At 40.1% G+C, this 24,959-nt stretch overlaps 1 protein-coding gene across 4 annotated transcripts in view; it reads right to left on the bottom strand.

Annotated features, from left to right (window-relative positions):
* Positions 1-24,959, bottom strand: part of lingo2 (leucine rich repeat and Ig domain containing 2) — a 247,894-nt gene that overhangs the window by 189,302 nt on the left and 33,633 nt on the right. For 3 of the 4 annotated variants that reach the window (XM_074649223.1, XM_074649224.1, XM_074649221.1), the window contains exon 2: positions 11,387-11,459. The exons of the other annotated variant lie outside the window; for it this stretch is intronic. The gene's annotated coding sequence lies outside the window, so the exon portion shown is untranslated. The remainder of the gene's footprint in view (positions 1-11,386; positions 11,460-24,959) is intronic. 4 annotated transcript variants of the gene reach the window in all.

The following is a 24,959-nucleotide window of genomic DNA, read 5'->3' as shown; positions in this document are numbered from 1 at the left end:
GGGTGAGACCATTATGTTTTCTTGAGATCGTGCCTCTGCCAGACTGTCTCTGCATGCTCATGAATGTAGTTGTTTTGAATTCATTCCAGTGGGAGTGAATGACCAGGTGGTAGCATATTTGCACCATCCTTGTTTTAGTTAACCTAACATCTGTGCCTCTGTTAAATTACTACTGAAAAATAACGAATTAACTAAAGAAGAGAAAATCCAATCAACAAGATAGAAATAACGTCACTTTTACACACGATAGAGGGATAAGTCACCGTAGTTGCAAAATTAATCTGACTTTATGTTGGAAAGCCTAATTATATCACTGTATTTGTGGAGCGTGTACATGACATACAGTAAATAAAGGCATTCAAACGTCACGCCTCAACATGGGGGCTATTTCAAATGAGCCCCTTTGCTTAATAGGCTACAGGGTTGCGATGAAAGCCTCTATTTGATTAGTTTCAACAGATATCACCCTCTCAAAGACAAGAATACTAATTTTACTCAGTTTTCAATGGAACGGAGCCCATTTTCCAGTAATATTCAATAGAAACCCCTGTACAGGTCTAAAGATGAAATGCTGCTGATTTGAAAAGGAAGGGACAATCTGACAGGAGCCCACTGCAGCTTTTTCAGAGGCACCAGCATCATACAATTTGTTCCTAGTTCCAGCGACTCTATACACCTATCCATCCACGCTCTCTATCCAATTCACTTCCCTGCATGGCCATGTTGCAGAGCAACAGTATTGATTTTTCCTTTGTTTCCATTTTTTAACTTTCTTTTATAGTGAGCCATCTCTCTGCTGGTACCCAATATTCCTGTTCCTTTCTTTTTTTCTATTCGAAATAGCATTTTCATCTGTTAGGACAAAGCCAACTTTTGTGTCCACACATCTTCTTTAAGATAATCCTGCATCAATAGTGACTTTTCTTGTGTAGAAAGATTCTCCTCACCCGCAGTTGTGTAAAACTTGTTTGTATGACAGAGATCACCAATGCCGCCTGAATGTTATTACCTGCAGATGGTTAAACTTCATATTGCTGTCAAAGTTAACGAGATAATAACGTGTTAATGCAAATTCGTTTTAACGGCAGTAATTTCTTTAACGCATTAACAAAACTTGCGATTTTTAGGTTGTAGTTGGCTCAGTTTTGAAGCTAAAGTGAAGATACTGGCATCATATCAAACTAGAAAAACCTAAGGAATCCATTGGTACCAACCACGTCATACTACCTTGTCGCGAAGCAGGATAAATAATGCTCCAAACTTGCGCCGAAATGTTTTGGCGAGGATAAACTGTCATGGCCATTTTCAAAAGGGGTCCCTCGACCTCTGACCTCAAAATATGTAAATGAAAATGGGTTCTATGGGTACCCACGAGTATCCCCTTTACAAACATGCTCACTTTATGATAATTAAATTCAGTTTGGGGCAAGTCATAGTCATGTCAGCACACTGACAGCTGTTGTTGCCTGTTGGGTTTGAGTTTGCCATTTTATGATTTTAGTACATGTGTTATGCTAAATGCAGTACCTGTGAGGGTTTCCTGACAAGATATGTCATTGTTTTGTGTTGTTAATTGATTTCCAATAATAAATATATACATATATTTGCATAAAGCAGCATATATGTTTGTTTTATGAAGAACAATGTAATTCAACAGTATCAATGAGCCTCTCGTCCAAAAAATCTTTCTCTTCAGTACATTTTGAAAGGACGACCATGGGTCGACTGTTGAGCTGCGTCAGTCGGCTGTGTCCCAACACCCTGAAAGCAATCTATATAGGATCCACTCCCTCCAGGCACTTGGGAAGCTCACTTAAAGACATCAATACTCTGGGAAATGAGACACAGAACAATGACTTCAGTGACTGAGAAGTTAGACGGCTGACTGCGATGCCCTTACATCTTATTTAAGGTGTTGCTGCTCAGTGCAGTAGAGTTCATTGAGCGAACTGCTTTCTCTCTTGTTGAAACATCAAACTGCATAGGATGTCGAGACAAAAGGCAGCGACAGGGAATAGGCGAGACAGGTGAACTGCTCGTTCTAAATGGAGGGAATGTTTCTTTTAGTTGGAATTACTGTTAACAATCAGAAATTCAAATTGTATGTATTAATTAGGGCTGTTGATCGATTAAAACATCTAAATGCGATTAAATGTACCTTAAAGGGAGATTTCTCAAGTATTTAATACTCTTATCAACATGGGAGTGGGCAAATATGCTGCTTTATACAAATGTATGTATATATTTAGTATTGGAAATCAGTTAACACAAAACAATGACAAATATTGTCCAGAAACCCTCACAGGTACTGCATTTAGATATGCTCAAATCATAACATGTCAAACTGCAGCCCAACAGGCAACAACAGCTGTCAGTGTGTCAGTGTGCTGACTTGACTATGACTTGCCCCAAACTGCATGTGATTATCATAAAGTGGGCATGTCTGTAAAGGGGAGACTCGTGGGTACCCATAGAACCCATTTTCATTCACATATCTTGAGGTCAGAGCTCAAGGGACCCCTTTGAAAATGGCCGTGACAATATTTCCTCACCAATGTTTAGCTTAAGTTTGGAGCGTTATTTAGCCTCCATCCCGACAAGCTAGTATGACATGGTTGATACCAATAGATTCATTAGGTTTTTGTAGTTTCATATGATACCAGGATGCGTTAACGAAATTAGTGAAGTTGATACAAATTTGCATTAACGTGTTATTATCGCGTTAACTTTGACAGCCCTAATATTAATAGAAACAAATGAAGTTTCACGTTAGCATCAACAATCGATACAATGCTATAACAGGGAGCTTTCTCACCATAAAGACAGGATATATAACATTTGAGTCATTTGCTGGTTGAGCCAATTGTGTGTTAGGAACTGTATTCAATTTGCCCAATATTCACACAGAATTGCCCTCCACAGTCTGTCAGCATTGTTGATAAATTGTCAACAATGTGCTTTAATTAACTCAAACTTCCAAAACAATGTTTAAACACTTTTACCCTCTGTTGTCCACAGCTGAAGATATTCAGGAGTACATGAGGAGAAGGATTAATCCTTATGTTGAATATTCAGATAATTCCCCTGCCTCTCTGCTGGAACATTGCACTGTCAATCAAATGTCAGCCATTCGGTCCTGGCTGTCAAACCTCCCTTATTGCCTTAGCTACAAAAACGCCAAATGTACAGGGAATACAAATCAACTGGCATTAGAAAGACAGAGGGGGGACTTGGAGATAGCTGAACGAGTCAGTGATAAAAGAATCACAGATTACTCATGACAAATGGCCTACAATCTATCAATTTCCAATTATACTTAAATTGACGCAGTATGAGAACACTGGGATGCAAAGGTTGAGCTAGTCCGCCTCAGTGGATGTTATATTTTCTCAGATGAGTGATAGTGTGATAACAGACATACAGTTTAAATGTGTCTCAGTGGGTGATTTCAAAAGTTCCAACAAAGAATGCATCATCTCTGTGTCGGCTGCAACTCCGCAATGATTGATTATGTTGTCACAACGCCCCAATGTTGTCACAATGTGGCTCCACTCCGTTATCACTTAAGCTCAAATTTATGCGTTACTTGCTATCTCCACATTGACGTCTAACCGGCAAGAGAGTTCTGCTACGCAGAGAGGCACTGCAGCACCAGCAGCTCTGACATCTGAGAGAAAACAACAGCAAGCGTGAGCCGTCGATTCCGCCGTGTCAGATCGATGAGATCGAAAATCACTTCTCTTGCACGTTCACTCCTAACTTACTGCTGAGAACAACTGGCAAAGCCTCCAAGTAGCTCTCAACAAACTACACTTTCATGTGTTAAATCCATTTTGGCAAACACTGTTATCAGGTGGCTGATGACGCACAACAAAACTGATAGACAGATAGACCCAAAATAAAATCAAAAAGGCAAATATTCACTCTCATTGCTGCAAGTGAATGCCTTTGAACTACTTTGTAAAGGTGAGTACGTTAACGGGGACATTTCTGAGCTCGGTATCTTTTGATATCTTTATTTTCTGGCCTCTGGCCCATCTCCCTCTCACTCTCTCTCACACTCTACATCTCTCGTGCCACAATCTTCTTTATCTGCTGCTCACAGCTAGGTTGTTAATGTTAAGTATAACCCCGTTCAGGTTTCCTGTTGATCTGCATCCCATCTAATGCATCCTTTCATGCTCTGCCACCTTCTCACCCCATGGCATGATGCTGCCGACTGCCAGTTCTCCGGAAGAGCCTCTGATGTGGCAACTTATTCTCTACAGCTGCTGCCGGGCCCCTGGTGAGACTGAGGTTAGAAAGTGATAGTGATGTGTTGAGAGAGAGACTCTAACACAAGTTTGCATGAGTAGGTATGCAGCAGGTGGCATCAAACAGATTTGTTTTCAGTGTTGGGCTCCAGGGTAGGCTCAAAAGGTTTAAGATGTACAGAAACATGTTAAAGGTAACATCAAATATGTCTTATTCTTATTTCATTGTGTGCCTGTGAGAATGTGCATATTGCAAACGAACAATACCCAATACTGACTTTGATCTTTTGACGAAAACTGAACTATGAAGGTTCCTATGAAGTCTTCTCTTGTATTGTCTTCTCCGCAGTGCAGACAGTAAATCCACTTTGATACAAAAACTTGTTTTCTTAGACAGGATTACAACACCAGACAGGCCTGTCTGTATCTTGCTGCTGCCTTTTTGCTTGTGCCCAGGGCTTCATTAAACCGATCTCAAAGAAAAATGTAAGATCTCAGTCAGTCATTGAGTGCACAAAGGCATGTGTGCCAATTCAGAGACAGAAAAACAAGTCACATCACGCATCATGGAACAACAGGGACACCTAAATGAAGTGCTGTAGGAAATGTATTTCTTAGACAGGGACAGGGCCAACAGGATATGGGGTCTTTGATCATTTGCAATGTGAATCACACACCACCCACTTAGAAACTAATGTCAGCATTGATTATCTCACCTCCACTTGAAAAACGTACTTATCTTGGACCTAATCAGCCATACCAAGACGATATTTTATCCGATCTTGATGAGAAAAGGTAGCAAAGCTCTAACCAAAAGGTGTCCCGCCGTCCAGGTAGAGAGCTCTGCGCCCGGCAGCAGCAGCTCCTCCCCCGGCCAGGAGCAGCGTTTCACCTTGCTGCTCCGCCAGTTCCCGCTGGGAGCAACCACTGACACCACGCTGCTGGAGGCAGGTCGTATAGCTGGGCCAACTGGAGGAAAGAACGGGATCACGGGAGAACCAGAACAAGGATGACGCGGGGCAGACTGTCAGACAATGCTGCAGTAAGATGAGAGGTTTTCTAAAGGGAGTCTGGTGCTCAGAAACACTACCGCTTTTGTCCAAGGGGACCGCCAAAATAAACACAAAATGAAAGTTCCTCGTAGTAACTGTGACTACATACAACGTAATGTGTCTGTGAAGATTGTGACAACAATGTAATGTGACTTACATAATAATGTTACCTTTGAACAGACGTAGCATATATCTAAGTATAACCCAACAGGAAAAGGAAAAGTTGACCGAGGTTCTGCCGGGTTCCAGGCTTGCTCGACTTTTATTGGAGCAATGAGTGAAAAAGGGCGGGACTTAGGAAGGGTCAATTCAATTTTCTCTTGAAGAAGAAACAAATCAACCTTGAAATTATATAATGACAACGAGAAAAGTCTGATGTTAAATGTTGACTGGGGGAATTGGGAACCAATAACGACATTGAAAACTGTACTTTTTTGCCCTTTTTCACTATGGGTGACAACAAGATGAAAATAGGACTAAAACTGAGTTTTAATGTTAAATAGTAGCCCAATGCACTCATCACATTGTGCCCTCTGATGAACTGACCTGCTTCAGTGGACCATACATTTATAATTATAATGATAGATTAATTATGTACAGTGGACTGATGCATCATTATGCACTTTACATAAAGCCTAAATCTGGTTTCCTAACAACCAGATTTATGTTTCGACCCCACTTGACACACTAAGTTATGAAGGAAACAAAAGCAACAACATAATAGTAGGCCTACCGCGACAGAAGCCACTCTAAAAGCATAACCAGGAAACTACCAGGTCATGCTACCTAATTGTGTGACTACTCAAAAATACACGTCCATGTTATCAGATGTGAAGGATGGTGTGAAGAGGACATGGAGCCACCAGTTAGATTTGTGATTATTGTTGGAGGCTTGAGGTGTTGCTGGTAATGGTGTGTGTGCTGGGAATAGCATCAGTTGGATAAAAAGAAAGGAAATGAAGCAGGGCGAGTTTTGCTAGATACAGTGACCGTACTGAAACTCAACAGTGGACCCGAGAGCCAAAGCAATGATCAAAAAGTGTAATCCCATCTAAAATAATTGCTGCTTCACATTGGGCTTGTGAGGGACTCTTTCACATTACAGGCTATTTTGATTCAATGCTGATATCTTAAGTATTGCTGGTTGAACTGTGCTACATCAATCAAAGCACCAATACAGACTGTATGGAAATGTGTAGTTAATACACTCGGCAACAACAGAAGTTTCTTGTATCTAGTTTCTTAGTATTCATTTACGATTAGTCACAGCATCTCGATGTGTTGTATACAATTTGTTTTTCTTCAGTGTAGAATGCAGTATGTTCTGCATCATTTTACTGCATTGTTCCAATGATGTACTTAAATACCAGGAGCAACTAAAATTTGTAAAACTTGTTTGACCTCAGTATATTCTATTTGTTTCCCAAACACTACAATGCAGGTATTCAGCATGGCTAATCCGTGAAACAGGATTAAACATTAAGAAAAGTACTTCTTGACTCCAGGGCTTCTGACTCTCAGCTTTGAAGTCAGGTTCATATAAATTCAAGGTTTATCCAAGTAATTGCCATAAAAACAACAAAACCCAAACAAATGCACTTCACCACATTTCACATCACGTTTCTGTTTAATAGACACATTACAACAGTTGATCTGTCAAGTTCATCAATTGTGTCTAGAAGATGAGCAATGAACTAGTAATTTGGTAAGACTGTTTAAAAGAAAACTCTTAAAAACATTTTAAAGACTATTTTTAGGGCATTGGATAGCAGATGTAGTGGTGGCAGCTGTGCACCCGAGGTTCTACTGCATTCAGAGTTCAACTTCAACCACAGAAACAGCAACGAGGGAAACGATGCAGGAACTGATTTTACTCTGAATTTCTTGAATTATACACCGCTTCATCAGTAGAGAACAATGAAGAGAAAAGTTATTGTAGAAACATGGTGAATGGTAAATGGACTTGCATTTATATAGTACCTTTTTCTAGTCTTCCGACACCGTAAAGCGCTTTACACTATGTCAACATTCACCCATTCACACATACACATTCTTACACTGATGGCAGAGGTTGACATGCAAGGTGCCAACCTGCCCATAAGGATCTAATCTAAATGCTCATTCACACACCGATGCACAGCCTTCGGGAGCAATTTGGGGTTCAGTATCTTGTCCAAGGACACTTTAACATGCGTCTGGAGGAGCCGGGGATCAAACCGCCAATCTTCCAATTAGTGGACGACCCCGTACCTCCTGAGCCACAGTCACCCCCAAAAAACAACTTCTGGGTATCCGGTCTGAGACAGTAAACAATGTTTACTAGTTAGTAAACTATGAATCGTTTCATATAGCTAACCATTTCCTCTATTTTAAGCTACAACATGCTCTATTTAGCTGCATGATAAGATCACAGTAGGTGGGTGGCAGCTGCCTGTGGTGTACAGGCTGGCAGGATCCTAGGTAGCCGGGAGCGGCGTTGTGCCCTGCTGCTGCCGATTCAAAGTACAGAGCAGTAATGTTGCTGGGCGGCAGCCGCAGTGGCAGCCACAGCAGCAACCTCTCGCTGTCTGAAAGTACCTTCAATACCACCCACAAAGCTTTGATCGGTCCACTGTTACGTCGACTGGCAGAAATGGTCGTATGTGGGCACAACACCAGACAACGATCAATTTGAGGAATCATGTGAAGTGTTATGGTTAAGTGTAAATGTTAGGCACCTGAAAACCTATGTTTATTTTAGCTGGTCAGTTTGGCAGATGGGGTAAGCTCTCATATTGGCAATATCACAGTTTTCTGCTTCTTCAAAAGATAGAGATAAGGATAGTATATTCCTCAATTTAAACTTAGCTGACTCTCATAGCAAGATGTTTTTTTACCTTAAAGTGAGTATCAAAAGATAAGAGGTACTGTCTCTAATGTCATAAAAAAAATAAACACTATACATGACTTACCAAACGATGACAAGCATGCATCTAGAGCTAAACTAATCTCCACTTGTTTTCACATATGTTTGGCACAGAGTAATGTACTGTCAAGTAAATAGAGAGTTGTAAGCTACAGAAAATTCTGGAGGTTTTAGCCTCTTGGCAAGTGAAGCCACCTTAGCCGCAAGGAGTCTTTTAATAGAATCCTTTAATGCCAAAGGGTTTCACTTAGATCATCAAATAAACAGTTTTTTGCCCCAATTTTATCTGTTTATGCATCACATTTATTTAACTTTTTTTTTCCATATCCACTTTGGCATCAAAAAAACAAACTTTGTTGGCAATGAACTTTATTTAATAGCCTTGAAGTGACTATTTGAGCAGATATCAAATGCACTACTTCAGTCAGTATCTGTGAAAATGAACCTGAGGTCAATATAAAAATCAAATCCAAGAACCAGGTTATTTATTTATTATGTTCAAGTAACACTTTATTGAGCTACTGAAAGATTAATGGTTTGAACCTGTACAGCAAAAATTGCTCCATTTTGCGATGATTAGGTCTCTAACTTAATAAATTTGTCCTCACATCCCTAGTAAACCCCCCAGGATGCTGTCACAGGGTGAACAATTACTTCAAATATGTCTCCTTTCTATTTTTAAATAAATGGCACACAAAAGCCTCTATTGATGATGAAAAAAAAAAACATTCTAGCATTTGTAGCATTTGTCAGTGCCAGATTGTTGAACTTTCACTCTTAAGAGTCTTTGATGTATTGTTGGGTGTATTTTCTTTCACTTGAACAAGATGAAACCCACCTTTTTGCCTTTCACCGACCTAACCTGACCATGTCCAAGATAGTAGCAACAGCAAAATAATATTTCAAATTTGATTTTTTTTTAAAAGGAGAAAGATAAGTTACTGTTTGCACCTCTGTTCTCTGTTACACACTCAGCATTTCATATGTCTTCAAAAAGCTACAGTTGGTATCGATCATTTTTACTGTCATCACAATACCAGTAACTGCAGGCTAGTAAGAGCAACGCCTGCTTCCATTTCGCCACCCTCCCCAGAGCTGTCAGGTTTTTACTGGATCCCCATAAACCTCAGGCAACATTTCCACCATGTCTTTGATTAGTTGCTTTGGCAATTAAAATAAAACAATGTCGTTAATAAAAACAGTATAAATGTAGTTACCACTTAAACTCTTTAAAAAGGAAAAAAAACAACCTTGTAATTTACAAGAGATTCTGCAATAATTGGCGACATCAAGCTTCATTGCTTTCCGTTCCACTGTGCCATGTCCTCCCCTCTAACATCGCCAGTACAATTTGGGACCGTTGAATGGGCAGAGTAGTTGGCATGGAGCTGTGAGCTGCTCTTATCATGTTAAGCACAATGACAGGGATTGGTACAAGAGAACGGCTTCAATGATTCTTGATTTGTGCCCCTGGGCTGCAATCACCCTGACCAACCCTTTGTATACCCATGTTTAGCCCCAGGGCCGCAAGGGTGTGAGCATCCATTTTGAGACCGTTCTTGAACAACACATTTGGGATATAAATAATTAACCGTTTAATCGCTATCCGATAATGATAATTTTTACCAATTCATGCTATCATCAAAAATAAAAAAAAAGCTGAGCAAAACTCAGAGGCACGGCTTGACACTTAATGGAGATTAGATGATCCACTGTAAAGGCACGGCTTGACACTTAATGGAGATTAGATGATCCACTGTAAAGCAGGAGTTGATGCTAACTTCGGGGCTAACCCCCTTTATTTTAATCAGCAGGTGGCTGACGAGACACGGGAACTTGGCTTGGGTATTGAGGAGTTGTAGCATTTATTCACTGAAAAACTGTACACACACTGCACTGCACTGCTACGTTCACAGCTATAACGTTACTCCTAACTTCATACTCATCACACACTCTCTCTCTCTCTCAACCGCACACTCGCCAACGTTACGCTGAGCTGGCAATACACTGGCGGAAACCTTGACAGAGTAGCTAGGCAGACACACAGCTGACAACCTCGCAGCTAAACTAAATGATGCAGTGGAGACTTTTACTGTGTAAGTGGCATCGTGGCTGCTAACTCCTCCGGACGGGTGAAATGGGGACTCGGTTGCCTGTTTTCCGCATACACTGCAGCTGGTGGTGAATGATGTATCTAACCTGTTTGTGCATCAGATCGTTGTAGCTGGGCAGCTTGATAGCCACTAAAATCCCAGCACCGCTGCATGCGACGCACCAATCTTGTCGGTTAATGTTATGTCAGAATTTTTTTTAAATCAGCATCACTACGACAAATAGAGTTTTTGCATCGCTGTGTGCAACACTGTAATGCATCATAGAGGAAATGTGTCACTAAACATTGTATTGACACAACCCTACCTAAAAAGTATATTTACTAGTATGATTATGAAGCAATAATTCTACAAACTGGTGTATTAGGAGGTACAGAATAACTACTACTACTATTAATGCCACATAATGGCAGTATATAGTGTAACATATAGTGTATGGTTGGCCTAGATTGAAAACTTTCAAGAGAGCTGTACAGTAGCACATCAGAGCCTCAACGCTAACATTCGTTAGTTCTTTTTATAATATGGAGTCAACAAAGAGATGTCAGAAGCAATGATATTTCTGAATCTGTCTGCAGATTCAAAAAATGGCTTTATGCGAAAAGAACAGCGTGTTCTGATGGCCTATTTTGAATTGCCACCCACGGATTTACCCGCTATCAATACACCCGCAGGTGAGTTTGAATATAACTACCATCTTCAAGAGGAAATCTGACATAGTGCAAGGATGCCAGAAGCTTTCTCAATCATGTCACAGTTCCCACAGTGTCCAAATTGCCTCTCTTCCTTACAAAATACATATAAATAAACAAGAAGAGGAAGGCAAACAGAGTCAGGTTATCATGTTTGATTGTAGACTTGGTTTACACATCCATTTCCCTACATATTTTTATCATAATAGCTTTTCTTTTCACTCTTTCACCTGTGTCTGTTCATAGCACTAAGAATATTCATAGGCGACAAGTGGCTACCAAAATCTCTAACAAGTCATGCATGAAGCCCTGCTGTTTTTCCCTGAGTAAACACATGTATTCATGCTAATAGAGATACAAAAGATTTACTTACCATACTGGAACAGAGGCAAAGAACATGTCTGCTTTCTGCCAGGAGAGTGGATAGGTGCCTACACAAATTCAGTCTGAAACACAAAAAGACAAGACTTCTGTGAGGACACGCAATATGAATGACTTCTGTTATTCCACGAGACAGACACATCAGAAATGTGGAATGTCAGCATGCAGGAAGCTTGTGTCATCCTTTCATTGTACTCTACGTCACATTGGATAAGAGCATCAGCTGAATGCTTAAAACATAGATGTAAATCTTGGACTTTATGTAACTCCCATCCATGCGCCCCTGTGTTTTCAAGGGATAGACATTATTATTACAGTACGATTTAACATGAGCTAGAAAAATTTGATTTTAGTGACGTTATTGCTTTATTAAGATATAATATACTGCAGAACTCCATAAAGGCATTTAAAAACATTAAAATATGTTTCAAGACTTCTGAATAGACTGGTATATAGTAGGGATGTCAATCAATTCAAATATTTAATCGCGATTAATTGCTTAATTGTCCATGATTAATCGCAAATTAATCACACATTTTTTATCCATTCAAAATATACCTTAAAGGGAGATTTGTCAAGTATTTAGTACTCTTATCAACATGGGAGTGGGCAAATATGCTGCTTTATGCAAATGTATGTTTATTTATTATCGGAAATTAATTAACAACACAAAACAATGATAAATATTGTCCAAAAACCCTCACAGGTACTGCAATTGGCATAAAAAATAGGCTGAAATCATAACATGGCAAACTCAAGCCCAACAGGCTCCGACTCGTTCACCTTAACAGCCTCGTTGTTTATACTCACACTCATGCGACCGCGGTGTGTAGATCGTTTATAGCCTAATGTTAGCATTTTACTTCAGGCGATTGCATTCACACTTCAAAAATCATAAAAAAAGTGTTCATTTGTGAAGATTACATTTGTAAGTATCATAAATGTTTGTTTGCCACAGAGCTTATTTTCTGCAATAATCCAAAACCCAATGGAAAAATCCCATTGGCTTTTTTTTGAGGGAACCAGGGCGATGCTAACTTCCTGGTTGGCCAACAAAAATACGTCATCCCTGGAGCACTCTACATCTTTAATATCTCTAGTTGTAATTAGACCATTGTTGACAATGTTACAGAATGAGTATGAATGTTTTACGGCAATGTTGCTTCAATGTGACCTTGGTTTGTCAGGTATTTGATTCACTGGATTAGCCACAAAATGATATGTAATGACATTTACCTTGAAGAAAAAAGTTATTCATAGTGTCTGCCCACCATATCTGAAATTACGTCATCAATCCACTTGAAAGAAGCGAGTCTTGTGGATATTTTGTACACATTCGGTGTACACATGTACCCAGACTGTCAGGCATTTTACAAACAACACAAAAAGTACTTGTTGTCATTTCAATTGAATTGCTTTGCCAGTTGTTTTCCCCACAGGAAGACTAGCAGCAGCACTGGGTGGCTTCTGCTGCTGTCAACCTGAAGCTCTTTAAAACACTAGAAATATGCCTCTGTGCAGCGGCATTCAAAACTTCCCTCTGTCATTGTCAATGTTGACGCAATTTATACTCACTGTGGAATGTTTACCTTTTTGTAGGGAAAACGTTTTATGAATCTAACAATGATGCAGCTATTGGTTTGTGTGCTCATTTCCAAATACTTAACATTCAAATTCTTAACTTTTATATTTTTCGCTATAACATGTCTATCATATTTGATGAGATTGTGTTTGAAGCAAAGGGAAAAAATAACAAGTACAGAAAAACCTCAATCTGCCATTCAGAGCATCTTTCTGACAGCAATGTTTTGAAATAATGAGATCTCTGGCATGGTTTACTCGGAAAGGATGAGCCAGCAGAAATGAGGATGACAGGAAAAGTCAAACAGCCACGAGATTTTTTTTACAGCCGTCTTAATGATTGCGTCCAGCCTAACTATTGGCTGTAGTCTTCAGACTCTAACCACATTCCTTTCTGTTTTAATCACAGCCTTGTGACAAATTATTCAGGTGAAAGATAGAGACGCTGGCCCATTTCTCTGGATTTGCTGGATCGTTTTGGCTCTTCTTCACAAAAGGGAGAATAATAGCACTGTCCTGGGAGGGGATTTTAGGTGGAGTAAGGGTGAGAGGACAAGGAGAAAGAGGAGGAGAAGAGGGGGATGAGACACCACTGGGATGAAATCTTGAGAATGCCAAGGTCAGCAGAACACTCACGATGAAATGAAATGCTGCCAAACACACACAAACACGAGAAACACAAACAGGCAAACATTGACACACACAGACACACTTACAGGTACCAACCCACTGCCCATATTAGCTCCTCCCTGAAGACAACCTGCTGAGAACTGCTAAATTACCACTGGGCTCACACTTGGCTATATGTGCCTGTACACCTACGCACACAAACTCTCTCTAGCTCTTTCTTTTGCGTCATTACATCGGTCTCTGGTAGATCTTCACCTTTGCGCTTACTGCATTGCGACGGGGTTTATCCTTTCTTTGCCTGGATATTTAGGCGTTCACATGAGTGCAAGCTGTCACATGACATGACAACTGGCACTCATTGGGGCTGCTAGTTAATACTCTCTTGCCTTTACTTGAGTTACCTCAGGTGATGACATATCTGTTAGGGTTAGAGGTATGAATCTTCACTGGCCTCACAATTTGATTATAATGCACAACGAGTCTCGGTGCATTTCAATGTATTGCATCTTCAATTTTCTATATTACTGCACACTTTCATCAAGCAGACAGATACATCTGAACTAATTTTGTATTTACAAAGTGCTTTCATAGATCAGACTACAACAGTCTATAATAATAAACGCATCTTTTCAATATCAGTATCTGTGTGACCCACCTCAGTACATAAAAATTACAAAAACAAAACATAAATCTTTCTGCAGTGCTTTACAAGTGTGCTGTAATGTACAAAAATAAGGTTTTCACATAGCAGCTCTAAGGCATGGCACTTCCTGAATGCCTAATGCATTTTACACTGCATGAATTAGCCTAGCGGCTAGCAGACTTCTCCTTACTCATAGCTCTTCTGCTCGTACTTCGTTTAGGTCACTGTATCTCCTGACAGAACAACACCACAGTTGAATTTCAGCCTGCATGTACGTTTTTTTCAGCTCAACATTGTTGAAACAGAGCAGCTAATACTGGTGGCGAGAGCAACAAGTTAACCGACTGCCGAGTATTTGAATGCCGCCTTTCCGCTCCGCGCACACGTAGTGTGTGTGTGCAAAGCTCCGTACCCGGTGAAACACCAACGAAGAGGAGAGGAGAGAAAGAGAAGAGAAACTAGCACGACAGGAAATGACAGCAAAACGCAGTAGACTCGCACTCACACTGAGCTGAAATGAAACCAAACTCCTGATTGTGTTCCGTCACTGCATCGATGCAGAATCGTCCACGTCTGCATCGTCATGCATCTTAGAAACGAGAAATGTCAACACCTCTATTTGGGGTCACATATGGACTCGTCCTGATTGGAGAATTACTACAGTGTTGTTTATTTCATCCCAAACACCAGCACATATCAGTGTTACTTACTTTAAAATGCGTTTCCTTTTGGCTACTAAGAACAAATGTTCTTAGAGGTGCTCAATACAAAATTCAGTGCATATCTATTGCCTCCATACGGCTCTCAACATGGAGACAGCTGAGCCAGCAGCTAGCAGATAACGGTGTTACTCCTCGATATCTTTACATTGCAAATAGTTGTTTGCTGTTATATTAATGCTCTGAATTATGTGTATAGAACCTTTAACAAAAGTTTGGCTCAACACACATCTCACATTAACACATATTTCAAGCATAAAAGCTCCAGTCTAAATAAAATACTGGTCTCACTAAATAATTGTCTGTACACAGAAGCTGGATTAATGCTGGACATAACGTACTGCAGCTACACTGGCATATTTCCATTTCTTTTGGCAACCAAATACGCTGCCATAATTCAGCTAAATCACACCTTCCGCTGCGCGTCAGAGGACATTACATTCTATCCCTCCCACTTGCAACTGCCATCTATTTTTGTGAATATCACTTTAATTTTTTTTTTTTATTTAATGGTAAATGGACTTGCATTTATATAGCGCATTTCTAGTCTCCTGACCACTCAAAGCGCTTTACACTACATGTCAGCAATTACTCAGTCACACACTCATTCAGACACTGATGGCAGATGCTGCCATGCAAGGTGCCAATCTGCCCATTAGGTTGTAAACTATAATGCTCATTCAAAGACTCATACACCGATGGCACAGCCTTCGGAAGCAATTTGGGGTTCAGTATCTTGCACAAGGACACTTTGACATGTGGGCTGGAGGGAGCTCGAACTGCCAACCTTCCAATTGGTGGTCAACCCGCTCTACCACAGCCGCCTCATATTGAGACCCAGATACACCAGCCCGACATGAAAGAACTAGCGGCGACAAAAGGCCACCAGTTGCGTCGCCTCACGTCGCCTTTCTCTTGGCCAAAAGGTTGCACTTGAACACACCGCAAGAACTACAGCCAACGGCCGACTAGCATGTACATTCTGTGCCTGGGGCGGTAGTCTGTATTCGGCATTCAAAAACGGAAATCGGAAAACCTGGGACGGCGGATATACAAGCCGTTGTCATGATTGTATCTGAACTAAAGTGGCGTCTGCCAACCATTTTCCCACCACTCTCACTCACCACTTAGCTTCATCCTCTTGACTTTACTTGTTGGCTTGCTTTCCTCACGTCCGTTTCTCTTCTCGTGTACTGATCGTTTAACCTGAACCACCAATCAGAGTGATTTCTCTCACCAGCGAGCTCCTCATGCTGAATCGGCTGAAAAAACAGATGCTCACCGACGGCTGTCTGGCAAACGACCGTTGGCTTGGTGTTATCAATGCCTTAACTGTATCTGATCAAAAGGTAAAATATATTGTATGTTGTGCTTTACTCTCCCGTCCAACAGGGCCTTGTATACAAAAAACTGATGGGCAGCACATATTAAAACGTAAAGGTTTTTATCAAAACAGTTCAGTGTATGTACAGTATGTTAGTCCAAACTATTTTGGCATCTTGCTGCATTGAAGCATTGTGAAATTATATTAATTATCTGTCTACTTAAAGTTCAACTTTAGTTTTGACTACACCGTCTTATACTGTTGGGGTTTGAGCCTCACATATCACACACTATGCTATCATCTTCCTTCCTTTTGGCAAGACAACAAAGGGTGTGATAAGATACACACTCCCAACCCTCATGTGACAGTTTCCATTCCAGATCCTCTCTTTTATTGTGTAGTAAACAAAAGGGAAACTCCCATATTGTACTCTGCAGTCATACCCCGGAAGGAATGTCTTAAACTGTACTCTAAAAGGTTATTCAGTGATTCAATATAATCCATATAGTCCATTAAAGACTCACCCTTTAGTCCTCTTATAAAATTTCAATGAGAGACAAAGACAGTGCGCTCTTGTTTGGCTGCATGTTGAACTAGTTATCAGTCTTAAAACATTCATGCTTATTCATAATAAAGGATGGGGAGAAAAGGGGAAACATTTCAACATCACATGGGTATTTACACACTATAAACAGAGTGCCTTTTGTAATCCTTTCAAAAGGCCTCCCCTAACTACCAAAGTGCTTTTTGTGATGCCGGTATGGATAGGGAGTTCTGCAAAACATTCAAAATTTGGCACACCACTCAATCTTTGCCTCGCAACTCCTCATTAAGAGATATTAAAACTACTATGAAAAATATAGTTTCATAAATTTATATTTTCTGTCTCCTGATTGCATTCATCATCATAATTTCTCGGGAGTTCCCTGAAGGCAACAGGCGCTAAATAATTGATGGGCCTGAAAGCTGTTTGGCTCTGTGAAGGAGTATGTGCAACTCCCTCGGGAAACAAAAAGCACCAGCAGCTTTGAAACCAGCGGAAGCAGGCAAGCCTCGGTTAGAATTAGTATTGTGTTCCGTCATGCCAAACATTTGGTGCTGAGACAATGCAATACAGTTTCATTACAATGCTGGAGCCTCGCAGGCAGAGACATCAAAGGCCCGGTTTGTCTCGGCCTCAGTTTACCAAGACAATGAGGAGATGGAGATATAGTTAAGACTAATTTCAAAGAGAACTACTGACAATTTCATTGTGAACATGTAGGGAGCCGAAATAATGAAATACTACAGTATGCACCTCGAGGTAGAAAGCTCTGTGTGGATGTCCAACCTAAAATAGAACCCAAGTTGTGTATATCTCTTCTATTATTTGCAAGCATGAACAGCTCTTTGACAAAGCTACAAAAACAAGACCCCAAATATACTGGAGCAAGTTCGTCAATAGTGTATAATGACTGATTTGCAGCACCATTTATTTTTTTATGTACTTCCAGTTGTATTCAATTACAAGACAATCTGTTCTCAAACAGAAACTTATCTTAAAGGCCCAGACACACCAAGCAAACATAAAAAAAACTAGTGGCGATGAATTCCGACTGTTGCGTCGCCTCACGTTGCCTTTGTCTTGGCCGAAAAATTGCATTTGAATACACCGCAAAGCCTAAAGCCGACGGCCAGTTAGCACGTATGTTCTGCGCCTGTGTGAAAGGAAATAACTCTCCACACCAGCAGGCGGCGGTAGTTTGTATTTGTCATTCAAAAAGGGAAACTGGAAGACCGAGGGTGGCAGATATACAAGCTGTTATGATACGATACGTACATAAAATAAAGCCCCATTTGCCGACCATTTTCACACCACTCTAACTCACTTAGCTTCATTCCAGATGGCCATGTCGTTGTGAAAATATCCGTGTATTGAAATGATTAGATGAAGATGAAAAATGAGAAGAGCCTTCTGTGTGTGCCATCTTGACTTTATTCGTTTGCTTGATTTCCTTCATTTTCTCTTCTCGTGCACTGATTCGTTTAAGCTGAACCGCCAATCAGAGTGATTTCCCTAACCAAAGGGCTACGCCGGCGATTCAACATTCTGAATCGGCCGAAAAACCTCCGACACGGGCAGACTAGAGCCAACAGTGCGCGACACATCGCAAAAACTAGGCCGATAGACGCTCACCTACAGCCCCAAACTGTTCGACGGCCGACCATCAGCTTGGTGTGTCAGTGCCTTAACAACAACTGAATACAACTTGAACTTCCATTAATTATCAATCAAGTAGCTGCGAGCTGTGTGTCTTCATGTTGTGGCTTGTGTGTTGCAAACTCTAACAACTTCATGTTTAGAAATCTAGACTCAACTGCCACAAGATCAGACAAATAATTGAATTATTTACATTGTAACTGTATGCAATCATTGTTGACCTCTTAATTTCTAAGGCATCTTGCAAAGAAAAAAAGTTATCTTCAATTTGTTTAAAACAGGATGATAAAGCTGATTGAGATAATAGTTGTTCAATAAAATATCTGGAGCAGTCTTGTAAACAGTGTCACATTTCCCACTGGGACATTTGCAGCATACTTTTGGGAGGCTTTAAATCTCAAGAATCAGTATGTAGGCCACAGTACAAAGGCTTTGGAACACAAAGAGAACACGGGATTCAGTCAAGGTTTTTAAATGCCACAGTAGAGACTGATAGTGTTGGAGAGAATTGCACCCTGCTGAAGGAAAATGGTTATATGCAGTACAACCTATCTTGTACAGTGGTAGCACTTAAAAGTGTCCCGCCTTACAGTGAGAATGGCGTACCTCTGGCACGGTTGCAGCGCATTTGTGCCGCAGCATAGCATATGTCACAGGTACTGTGCTGTTGTATTTTATGGATTGGTGCGTGGTCGCTCCAGACAGTGATTGGCTGCTTAGTTCAATGCTCAGTCCAAATTGGGATAACCGGTTTAAAGGCCCTAAATATAGGTCATGTCTAGAAGGTAACCCATAATTTGGGAAACCCTCGCGAGATGGTTAAGATTAGACATTGACCTCGAATAGTTAAGGTTAGGATGGGTCTTCGGGCAGTTAGTCTCGCAAGGGTTTTTGCAAGTTTTCGCAATTTGCGTATTAGCTTCTAGACATGACCCTAAATAGAGGCTATACTCAGCATCCCGAAATCTGATGCAAAAGTCAAGGAAATATTAAACATGGTTTATTCATGGGGAAAATGCAAGTGTGAGTCAGCACTGTCAGCACTTTCACACCTTTAGCCTGTCTATTGTCTTGGATATGTAAACTGCTGCCTGTAGGGAAGGTCTGGGGAAGACTTTATCTAGAGCTTAAACCTTCTATATTTTCACAGTGATCTGACTTCCTCTGATATGTGCTCATGATGTGCCATGACGCACACTGATGGTCTCTGATAATTTCTCTGCCATCACATAGTACAGCTGTCGTCATTAGCCTTTGTTGTTTATTTTGTCAGACGACTTCATGATCATAAATTAAAAATGTGATGGGCCTCTAAGTCTGGAGTATATAAACAATCTGAAAACACATGTAAGCAGCCTGCAGCCTTTTTTGTTTTTGTAGATCTAACCAGTTTATGTGGATGTAAAGGCAGTAGTACCAAACCCATCAAACTGTAAGAATGGATCCCATTGTTCCATAAAGGCCCATCAGTGCTACCCTCACAGGAAGCGAGGACTCCCAGCCTTTCAAAAGCAGGCACCTACACTTAAATCATCAACTGTGAATTGAAAAAAACACAAGACATTTTAAGCATTTTATTTATAACAAGATAAGTACGATGACTAAGCAACTAATCCAATTTTGTGTAAAGAAACTACTCCAACTCCAATTCAAACTCACTGCAATATATAGCCAACCAGAGGTAAAGTTAGCAAATGAGAAAAATATCTCCATAAAAACGAAAACTCCTAGGCCGGACAGAATTTACCAGACATCTCAGAAGCAGTCCTAGTTACTTACAGTTTACTGCTGGACATTTTATAATCCTGACTAACAAATCAGCATAAATACAGGTTAATGACAACAGCTGTGCCCAGAATGCCGTTCGGTGGTGTAATAGTTAATCAGGGGAACTCCTTCCATTTTAGTTAGAGCCTCCTTCCATTTTAGTTAGATAGTTGTTCTCAAATACATATTTTTCCATTTCTGTTGTCAGACACCCAAACAAGGAACAAATAACCTGTGATTTAATTGTGCCTCAAATGTCATCCAAGCTGCAGCATGGCGCTGTGGTAATGAAATCATTATTTTATAATTGCGACGTGATCTGACATAATCAACATAAATACAGGTTAATGACAAAATTTGTGTGATCGGCTGTTTTGGTATCTAAAATGAGTGATCACAGAGAAAGTTAGAGAGGACAAAAAGTTGTCTTTTTAACTTCACTTTATTTTACGGATCAGATCTCAGTATTTCATCTGTGGAAATCAGGAGTACAAATACAAAGTCATTAATGTGGAGTAAAAAAAGGATGCTGTTTTTGTAACTTCCTATATTACATAATTCTAGCAAATCACAATATGGAATACGTAGCATCATAGTATATGTTGGCAATCTTCACAGCTACATGTAAGCATTAACATTTTAAGGGTACTCACTTAAAGTACAGAGAAGAAATCGTTTGGGAAATAAATATGGAAAAATAATAGTTGCTCATGGTGAATAATTTCCTCAGATAATGAATAACTTTGAATTGAAAATGTTTGGAGATTCCCATTTAAATCAACGTAGCAAGATGGTCAGAGTGGCGGGTATTTTTATGTGTGCCATTGCAACCATTGTAGTAGGCTGACATCCGTATAAACTAAACAGACTTACGGCAAGTCGTGGACTCACTGAGGTGACGTTTTACAGTAACGATTAAACGAGCAGTGGACTAGTAACGTTGCAAAGCATAGAGGCAGAGTACATGAGTAAAATTGAACAACTTAATGCTTCATCCACACCCTCTTGTCACAGCGTAGGAAAGCACATTGTTCAAGAAAAAATTATAACAATAAAATTGCCACAATTTACAAGTATCAGTTGAAAAAGGCGTGTTGGACTTCTGCTTCAGTGGTTATATCCATGATTCTTTGTACATAGTGATGTGCGACAACTGAAGCAAGAAGTTGGAAATATTGTAATGTTTGCATTTAATATCAATTTCTTATCATCCATGATTGGATGTAATGCAGAAGATCATCATTCAGCTTATGTTTTATCCAAGTTAATGTCTGAGAAAGAGGCTGTGTTGAAATGGCAATACCGCCATTGCAATATTAATATAGAGCAGATCTGCATAGTCATCAGAGCATAAAGTCTAATCAGAATCATCGTACGCTGTGACAAACACTGTAAATGATTATATTTCCCATTTGCTTTTGTGAAGATCTTTCATTTTAATGAAATTTGTTGGACTTTATCTTAAATGAGAATTATAATGTCCCAAAAAAGTATCACATGCATCAACTGCAGCTATTACTTATGAAAATAACTGCGGTAGTCCAAACTTCCGAACAAATCTAATTCATTTACTAACAGCATTTCCATTATACTCATTTTAATTAATTCAGACTTAATTCAGTTATGTATCAAACAAAAGATGAATAAGGTTAATTTGCACAAAGTAGGGGAAACGGGCAATATTTCTGAAATCATCACCCTGTAAATATATATTTAAAAAAGGTCCGGGTTTCACTGTAGAGCCTATTCTTCTCTTTTACTTGTTTTCTCTGACAAAGACCAGATTGCCTTATCCATCCATTTGTACATTTGTCTGTAATCACAATATTGTATCTCTGAAAGGAGGAACCTGAACGTTGGGAAGTTTACTGCAATTGAAGTCACATTGAAACAAGACGTAAAAAGTAATTCAGCATTGCTGCACACATTTGACGGCTGTCCTTAAATTACTTTTCTGTCTTTTTTTCTGTTTGCTAGCCTTACATTACTATTCTCTTATTTAAAAGTTACCCTGTGGAGTTGTTGACCAGTAGTAGCAATGTTTTTACTAATGGGACTCCACTTTGTTTGCATGAAGACACATATGTACATGTGTGAGTAGGCAGGCTACACGATACACAGTCCTGCCACTGGCTTCACACTGTTCCAGTGATCTGAAAGTCTGTGGCGCTAAAGAAACATGATAATGCATGAAGAAGAACGCTACCGAACATGGTTGTAAACAATACAGGATTTAAATTATTTAAAAAAGACGATGGAAAAGCATTTAACAAGTTTGTTAGACCTCAAGGATACACAAAACGGATTTCGGTGAGCCTTTTCTTTTAAACAACCTAGCTATTAGGCTTGCTGCAGTAGTTGGTGTTACACGGTGTTCAGGTATACATCAAATACATTACCTACCCACCGCTCCCACCATTGTTTTACTTTTTTTATAGAAATAAGACTAATTTTGCTCATTTTCGCGTACCAGCACCATGTCATCAATACATAGTCGAACGACTGATGCTACAAACTGAGAGTGAAAGTGTCTGCACAGAGTAGCTGGAGTCAGATTCCACATACACAGAACAGGAGAGAGTTGACAGACAAGGCGATGGCGGAGGATTTGGTGTCAAAGCGGAAAGCAAAAGCGCTTATTTGGCCATATTTCAGATTAAAACCCAATGCTACAAGGGAACCATAACGTTAATAAGGCAATTGCCCTGCAGAGGACGGAGCGTGCACAGCCGATGTGCGCGGCCGGTGCCAGGTGGAAACCTGCAGCCCCGCAGCGAAAACTCAACCGGAGAGGCCAGACACACATCCATCCAACGTTTAAGATCAAAATAAGCGCTCTAAAGATATTGAGCGTCATCTTTTCTTGTAAAATGCCCGATGTAATCGGTAACACCGGTGTTGTCACAAGTTTATTAACCGGGGGGAAAATGTCCTTACCGTGACATCCCTAGTAGCTATAGAAGCATTTGCCGAGGAGATTTATCACATAATTACAGTATGAGAATAATCATTGTTACTCAGTGGTATTCACTGGTAAAAGATGGTGATGGACAGTTTAATGGCACTTTCTTGGAACCACCCTCACTATTCTCAGATAATTCAAAACTTTAACTGTGTTTCTTCTGAGAATAAAGGTAACACAGTTATACAGTAATTGCTCATAACTCGAAGCTCTTGAAAAGTGTTAAATAAACTTAGCCTTAGCTTAACCATAGAGGTGTCATTTTTATTCATAGCAAGTTGGTTTGTTTTTAAGTGCATTGCTCAAATTGACTCTCACGCATTTCCAGCGTATCGGCAAAGACAGGACTTTGAACACCAAGCCGTGTTGTCTTTCGAGCAATGATTTGCAGAGGCACATCATATAGCAGACATACCACATACTAGCCAAGACAATGTGCTCTCCATTCTGGGGATATGCTCCTTTTTAAAAGGTGCCCAGAACAGTTTAGGGAATATTTCTTCAGAACTCACCCTCACAAAACCTTTCACAGTTCAGTCACAGCCATGAACTGAGATCCACAAAGACACTTTACAATGCAGCAGGACAATGATCCCATACTGCCATAATATACTGTCAAAGAAGCCCCCGAAAAAAAAGCGAGACGTGAGGATGTCTGCAGTACAGGCCGAGTAAAATATCACCAGCTAAGATATCAAGAATCTGCTGATGCCTATGGGTTGTAGGCTTCAGGCAGTCATTGATTGTGAAGGACTTCTGCATTTATGTTTGGTTCTCCGATGTCCAGGGACTATGTATAAAAAGGGCTACAATTCCTGCACTGTTCACCTGACGTGGGTGTACGCGCCCTCATATTAAAGCTGAGAGTCATCACTTTAACCTCAGAGTCATAATTTATTTTCAAATATATTTTAATTACACATTTCTAGAGCACTTGTAGTTTAACCATCTAGTATATTGCCTTATGTGAACCTTGGGTCTGATGACTATTTCCCATGGAGGTTTTCGTTTTTGCCCTGTCCAGCATGAGATGTCTTTTAGATTTGGCAGGGGAATTGCTCTGAAAAATGCCACCCAACTGTATTTTCCGTAACAGTAATTAATGATAAAAATGTGATATACCTTTATGTATGCTCACAGTAGAGGGAAGACACAGATAATAATCACATTTTGGCTTGCACCGTCTCATTAGATTTATTTACAGAAGTTGAACATAATTATGAATGGTATTGCACTTTTCAGGGATTGTCATCAATTTTGCTTGACACGAGTAACAATGCTGTGGGTACTTATAAAACTAGGTTGTGTGCTAGAGAGCGGTTGGAAAACTGTAAATAAGAGATCACACTTTGAATGTGCATGCACTTGTTTTGAGGTTGCAAACACAGCCTGGAACTGATGCTAAAGCAGCCACTATTGCTGTTGTTCCTGGTAATGTGGTATAGTGTGAGCACTCCAGTATGAGCGTTTCTTTCCCACTGCTGCCATGAAGTAGCATCTTCAAAAACACGGTGCAGATAGAAACATGATTTGTGGCAGCAAGTGACTACTGGTTTCCCCTTTTTCTTCTAATTATGAGCGTCTCGGTTTATTTCTGACAGAATCTTGAGCTGCAGTGTGCCAGAATTCATAAAATTAGCCTCCATTTTTTAATCCCACGCAAGTACACAGGATGTTAAGCAGTGCCTTAGAGACGGTTGTATGCTGCTGATTGGATAATAAATGCTCTTAAGGCCTTT

The sequence above is a fragment of the Sebastes fasciatus genome, chromosome 10 (assembly GCF_043250625.1).
Source record: "Sebastes fasciatus isolate fSebFas1 chromosome 10, fSebFas1.pri, whole genome shotgun sequence".
In the NCBI taxonomy this organism is placed as follows: Eukaryota; Metazoa; Chordata; class Actinopteri; order Perciformes; family Sebastidae; genus Sebastes; species Sebastes fasciatus.
Note: the sequence above shows the minus strand (reverse complement) of the source record. Positions and strands in the feature narration are given on the sequence as shown.